A 5,398-nucleotide genomic window follows, 5' to 3' on the forward strand; every position below is an offset into this window, starting at 1 on the left:
TCGAACTTGGATTGAACCTAGAGTTAACTCAGGAAAGTTTTTTGAAAAAATCAGGGTATAGAGCAAAGAGTATAATATGAATGATTCATTGAACATTATGGAAAACACTTTGAACTATTTGCATTGAAATTGTGCACCTGTGACCTTAATGTAAGCACGGCAGGCATCATGGAATTCGAATTGTTTGCTTGGAAATTGCAGATCTCGTGGTGGTCTTGTGATGCATAGTTTGTAAAGCACAAAACTTGTACGCCCCCAGTGAGTGATTATCACACTGCTGGAGGGTATAGAAAATGGTATATAAGTTGGAAAAGGTTTGAATAAAATCGGCTCTAGTCCTGATCAGACTGTTCCCAGAAGAACTACCTCCGAGTAGTCTCTTCTTGCTGTCCAGATTCTCTGGTGCGGGTCCTAACCCACCCTTGGTCAGTGCTGGTCACCAACACTATACCCCAGGGAAGAGAGTTATTACTGAGTCTCAAGGGGCCTAGATGTTAATGGTTAATGACACTTCCTCTTTGCTATGGTGGTCTCTCTCTCTCTCTCTGCAGTACAAAAACAGCATATTTTTTCCTACTCAAAAGCCATCAAACATTGACACAAGCCCTTGAACACCAAAGAGAAACAGAATTTCATGTTCTTCTTGAATCAAAATGTCATGAAACAAGGATGACTCAGAAGCAGGTTTCTTTCCCTCCCTCTTCTGGTTCAGCATCTGCCACAAGGTTCATGTTCATGTTTAATGGGCTTGCTGGAAATAAGCCAAGAGGGAGACACAGAAGTGACAGGGTCAGGGACAGTGTGGCCTCGGGACCAGAGCCCTGGGATGTGTGACTGGGCCACAGTGTCATTCAGATGCCAGTTAAGAGGAGGATTTTCCTTTTCTTTTCAATGCTAGGAACAGTCCCAAACACACTAGACAGACTTTTTCAGTAGAGTGACACACGGAGGGGACCAGTCTGGAATGCAATGTATTTTTAACATACAGGAAAGCCACCTGGCAGATCACTAGGATAGTTTACAAAGAATGGGATAAACCAGTTCAGATCAGCATTCACAGCCTTCTGCAGCTGTCCCCGGCAGAGCTACATCAGATACTGTTTACTTGTCCTGTGTGTACAGTACTAGAAGCAAGAGACCTGGATAAGAGTCTAACACATGGAGTGCTGAAAACAGGGACCAGCTGTCCCAAGGCACTGGTGTAGTGGCCATTTGGAGATTTTGTGGGCTTATTGAGAGGGTAGCTGTTAGGAACGTACCGAGCAGCTGTGGCTTTAACCAAGGCTCTCCTAGTAGTCTAGTCGGCTTATAGAAGCCCCAGAAGAGGAATGCAAAGCTCTTGATTACTTCCAAAAGGAGGAAACACTACTTGCTGGCAACTGCAGGTTAGAGGATGACTTGCTGGGAAGATGAAGATATCATCTGCAAGGTTACTTGGTTTATATGTCTTTGTCATCAAGTGTCAAGGGTAGTCATACAGATCAAACAAGAGTCACCATCAGTGTCAGTGTCTACACTGTGTGGTGCTGCCAGGCAATTTGGCAGGGTGGGATGAGCTGGGCTTGCTGTAGGGGCACTCAGGTGAGCCTCACCTGCAGAGATTCCTGTCTATCCTCAGAGCTGGGAGGGGTCCTTGGCACAGCTCATTGGCTTAATCTAATATAATAGGCCTGGACTAGGGTCTCTGAAGAGATTGGCACAAGAGTTTTAAAAGGCAATGTGTTTGCTTTGGAGGAGGCATACAGATGCTACAGCCATGGCGGCAGGGCCTGGTCTGGGCACTCTAGTGTAGCAGCATCTCTACTAACTACCATCAGGCAAAATTTCCAGGTGGATCTATCTCAGTGAGACTTGCGAGTTGGAGAGAAAAGCCAACAGCTAGGTCAGCCGTTTATGTTTTGTCACTGAAGAGAGAGTGTATGCATGCACACACATGCACACTCCTCGATTAAATTGTTTCAGAAAAAGGTAATGTTTCTGTAAAAAGAAAGCTGTGTTATTAGGCATTCCACATTAACACCAAAGTGATCGCTTGGATTTTCAGTAGTTTCACTCATCCCCAAGATTCAGTAGCTACATCAAAGCTTCCATGTCCTTTAGCCTAGAGTTCACTGGCTGGGCTGGTTTTGCAGCATTCTTGAGCCAGTCATTTGATGGCCTGGATTGAGAAACCCACTCAAGGACCATTCAGAGACTTCACACCAGAGCGAGCTGACCAATAGCCATAGGACCACAAAAAAGAGGCTTTTTCTCTCACTGCAACACAATATCTTTCAGGTTCTCCTGCAGGATGGTGTCCTTCACAGCACAGAACAAGAAGCGGATGTTCTCGGTGTTGATAGCAGTGGTGAAGTGGTGGAACAGCGACTTGCTGTGGTTTTGCCTCTTTCTATCAAACACTGGACCAGGCAGTGCTGGACCTCTCATAGCCTGTGCTGGTCGCCCCTGAAATCTGGGAAGTGCTTTTTGATGCTGACGGTTTTCACCTTCTCCACCAGAAGGTCCATCTTGTTGAGGAATAGAATGATGGAGACATTGAAGAAGAGCTTGTTATTGACTATGGTCTCAAAGATGTTGCCGAGTGCGCCTGTCCTCCATGAGAACCTGGTCATATTTACTGGAGGAGACCATGAACAGGATGGACATGATCCTGCTGAAGCACTGGAACCACTTCTGGTGCTGGGACTGCTGGCAGCTCACATCTACCATCTTAAAGGTGATTTTTTTCAAGAGTTGGAGTCTCACTCTATCGCCCCCTCTATCCAATCCAAGACTGGAGTGCAATGGCATGCTCCTGGTCACCACACCCTCGACCTTCTGGGCTTCAGCAATCTTTCCACCTCAGCCTTCCAAGTAGCCAGAACTATAGGCATACACTACTACGTCTGGCTAATTTTTGATGTATTGTAGAGACAAGGTCTTGCCAAGTTGCCCAGATGGGTCTCAAACTCTCTGGCTCAGGCAATCCACTCGCCTCGGTCTTCCAAAGTGCTGGGTTTACAGGCTGAGCCACCAAGCCCGGCCTAAAGGGGATTTTTAAAATAACGAAGTCATGTTCCACAATTCCACAAGTCATGTTCCACTAGCCAGCAGGACGTTTTGCTTACTAGGAAAGTAATTCAGCTGGCTGATTCAGTCCAAGTTATCCGGGAAACACTTTACCAATTCACCCAGCTGAAACTCGCTTACCCGGCTCTAAGCCTCCTTGATACCAGAATCCCCCCAGAGTGCACAGAGAGCAGGGACGTACAGCTGGAAGGTGGCAGGCTCCACAGGCAGCCTGCCTTGTTCTCAAAGGCCATCAAGAACATGCTATGCTTCTCATTTTCAGAATACTGCCAAGGAATACCAAGCTTGTCTCATGAATCGACAAGAACTTTTGAGCCCTTGAGGATGTTGTCGAAGATGATGTCAAGGAACTTGAGCAGCGCCTTCTGGTCGAACTCACAGCCTTGTATTATGTGCATCTGCTTGAGGAAGGTGGACTTGTGGGTCTCGCCGGTGCCCAGCAGCAGGGTCTTTTTTTTTTTTTGAGTTGGAGTCTCACTCTGTCGCCCAGACTGGAGTGCAGTGACCGCTCCCGGATCGCCGGAAGGCAATCCTTCCGCCTTAGCCTTCCAAGTAGCTGAAACTACAGACCCGCGCTACCACGCCAGGCTAATTTGGGATTTATTGTAGAGATGAGGTCTCACCAAGTTGCCCAGGCAGTTCTCGAACCTGTGGGCTCAGGCAATCCACTCACCTCAGCCTCCCAAAGGTGCGGGATTACAGGCTGAGCCACCGAGCCTGGCCCAGCAGCAGGATCTTGACCTGGCGTCGCACCGTGCGCCACTGGCAGGCTAGGAGCGCGTCGATGTCGCGGCTGAGCTGCCAGGCCTCGTGCTCCGCATTGCGGGCCCCGCCGGCCTCGACCCGCAGCAGGCGGCAGCTGAGGGTCCGCAACACCCCGACATGGCCCCTCAGGTCGCCGCCGCTCCGAGGCCTGCACTTACCCGGCAGTCTTTTTCTTTGAACCTGCTCTTTGATCTAAACCCGATTCTCACGTTTTGAGATTTTCCTTGGGCCCTCCCTTGATCTCTTTGAGGAGCCTGGATGCTGTCCGTTTCCTAGAACTGACCACCTGCTCAGGTGAGGAAGGAAGGAGGGGCTTGTACTCCCCGCTGGGAGGAGGGATCCTGGTGGAGGTCAAGTGTCCATTCATCAGCGAGTTCCCAGCAGACAGCGCAGGTTCATTCTTCGGGATTGACCCCAGGATTCTAGCCGTGGGGACCCCAGAGAGGAGCCCGTGACCTAGCGGAAGAAGAGATTGTTTCCTCGGGGCTATGTAGCGTCTAGGTAGTGAAGGCACACGACCCAGATGCAGGTTGAGCAGACCGTGAGCAGGACCAGGGCGAAGGGCAGGCCCAGGCGAGACCCAAAATCCAACTGAGTAAAAAAAATGCCCATTGAAAGCTGGTTGTGTGGCCTGAGATCGCGAGAAAAAGTAAGCCGCAAAGACAAGTCTCCTTGGCAACCGAGTCCTCTCTCAGCCAAGCATACATTGGCTAGTCCCGCGCCTGTGATGTCTCAATGGGGCTCGTGACGGAGATGGGGCAGCAGGGAGGGCGCGTGGGCCCCGCTGAGTGCCAAGAAGAGGTGACAACGGGCACCGCGCGAGGCCTCGCCAACCACCCTCGCAAGTGGATGCTCTAGCTTTAGGGACTTGCTGCTGCTGCTTGCAGTTGGTGGGAACCAGGTAGGCTACTCTGTGAGGATGAATGGGAACTGCTTGAGCACTTGGGGGCTGTGTGTCCTGGCCTGTCCTCTGGGTCACAGGGGCGGAGCCTGCTCAAAGCTCAGCCCATGGGCCACCCATGTCCTGCCAGGCTCGTCCAGGACCTCTCCCATCACCGTGGTGCCCTGGTGGTGAGGGTCATGTGATCAGCTGGGAAGGGTTCTGAGGAGGTGATGCGGTTTTGGGACTTGACTGGATGCTGCCCCTTGACATCTCTTCCCAGGAGGCATGGTATCTTTTTACAAATTGGGTGAAATCCCTTACGCTTTCCAACGTTCCTCAAATGATCCATGTTGAGTAGTGGCCCAGCCCGGCTTTGAGCCCTGCCTGGGTAATTCCACAGCACATGCTCTGTGGGCCTGCACATCATGTGGTATTTTATCTTTCTATCTATCTATTTATTTATTTTTGTAGTCCTTCCCATCCTTAGCACAGTGGCATATCTATATGATCTCATGCTCATCATAGGAAGAAGTCTTTACTTCAACTCCTATGTTTCCCGTGGTCAGTTCTGGGCTCTAGTCTCCTCAGAATATATAGGACAGGGAGCCCCAAAAATCATCATAGCATCATATCACATTTCTCTTCTCATTCAACTCTGCAGCCCAGGTTTTTGTTTGTTTT

At 49.9% G+C, this 5,398-nt stretch overlaps 1 pseudogene; it reads right to left on the minus strand.

The window, feature by feature from the left end:
* Window positions 1-2,253: 2,253 nt before the first annotated feature.
* LOC103253420 lies at window positions 2,254-3,900 on the minus strand (annotated as a pseudogene).
* Between the last annotated feature and the right edge of the window lie 1,498 nt (window positions 3,901-5,398).

The sequence above is a fragment of the Carlito syrichta genome, unplaced genomic scaffold (genome assembly GCF_000164805.1).
Source record: "Carlito syrichta isolate Samal-C Ts95f unplaced genomic scaffold, Tarsius_syrichta-2.0.1 Scaffold228920, whole genome shotgun sequence".
Lineage (NCBI taxonomy): Eukaryota > Metazoa > Chordata > Mammalia > Primates > Tarsiidae > Carlito > Carlito syrichta.